The sequence below is a fragment of the Oryctolagus cuniculus genome, chromosome 11 (genome assembly GCF_051225735.1).
Source record: "Oryctolagus cuniculus isolate XC-2025 breed Fujian yellow rabbit chromosome 11, ASM5122573v1, whole genome shotgun sequence".
Taxonomy (NCBI): domain Eukaryota; kingdom Metazoa; phylum Chordata; class Mammalia; order Lagomorpha; family Leporidae; genus Oryctolagus; species Oryctolagus cuniculus.
Window position 1 is genome coordinate 14277470 of NC_142877.1, and position 883 is coordinate 14278352.

Below are 883 nucleotides of genomic sequence, written 5' to 3' on the forward strand. Positions count from 1 at the left end.
CCACGCAGTGATAAATGCTAAATTAAGGATAGATCTAGGGAGCTGGGAGGAACGTGGAGGCGAAAAGGCTCTCAGAGATGATGTTTGAGTAGAATATTTTAAGTTGATTGAGGATGAGGCAAGAGAAGAGTGTTTGGAAAGGAATTCCAGGAGTGTGGAAAGGAATTCCCACCAGCAGAGGGAGGGTAGGAGGCGAGAGAAAGAGCTTCTATGTGCAGGTAGCAACCAGCAGCTGTTTCTTTTTTTAATGGAGTATTGCGGGGGACATAGAGTGAGGTCAGGTGAGGCTGGAAATAAAACACGTGTCACCCTCTGTGAAAGATCTTCACCCATTGGCCTTTCTGCGCATCCGTTTACTGGATCAAGCGTTCAATTTGCTGGACCGTCTACCGCCTATTTGAAACTTGTTGGAAACTATATTAAACTGCATGTATCAGAACAACTTCCTGTTCAGTAATATGATGTTTAGACGTTTGTTATGTTTTAGTACAAATATCCAAACTGTTCAACTGTTCGTTTCACCCTGCTTATTAAATCAGTGTGAACAGCGCACCAGGTCCCAGATGCTTTCTGGCCCCAGGGCCTTTGTCCTTGCCACATCAGCATTCCCTAAATCGCTAGTCTCAGCGCAATTACTGGCTTCCCTCGCTCCCTTCCTTAATATAGCCCTCAGGTAGGCACTTTCTACTGCTTTAACCTGTTTTGTTTTCCTAACGGGAAATCGCATCATGAAATGAGTGGGTCCTTTGGGCCCGCGTGGATCGCGGTCGGGCCTCCCTGAGGGCAGGACAAAGCCTCCCGCGCTCGGCGACACCTGCCGGGCCCCACACAACTCCCGCTCGCCAGTGCGCCCGAGGCGCGCAGGTGCAAGCTGCGCACGCGC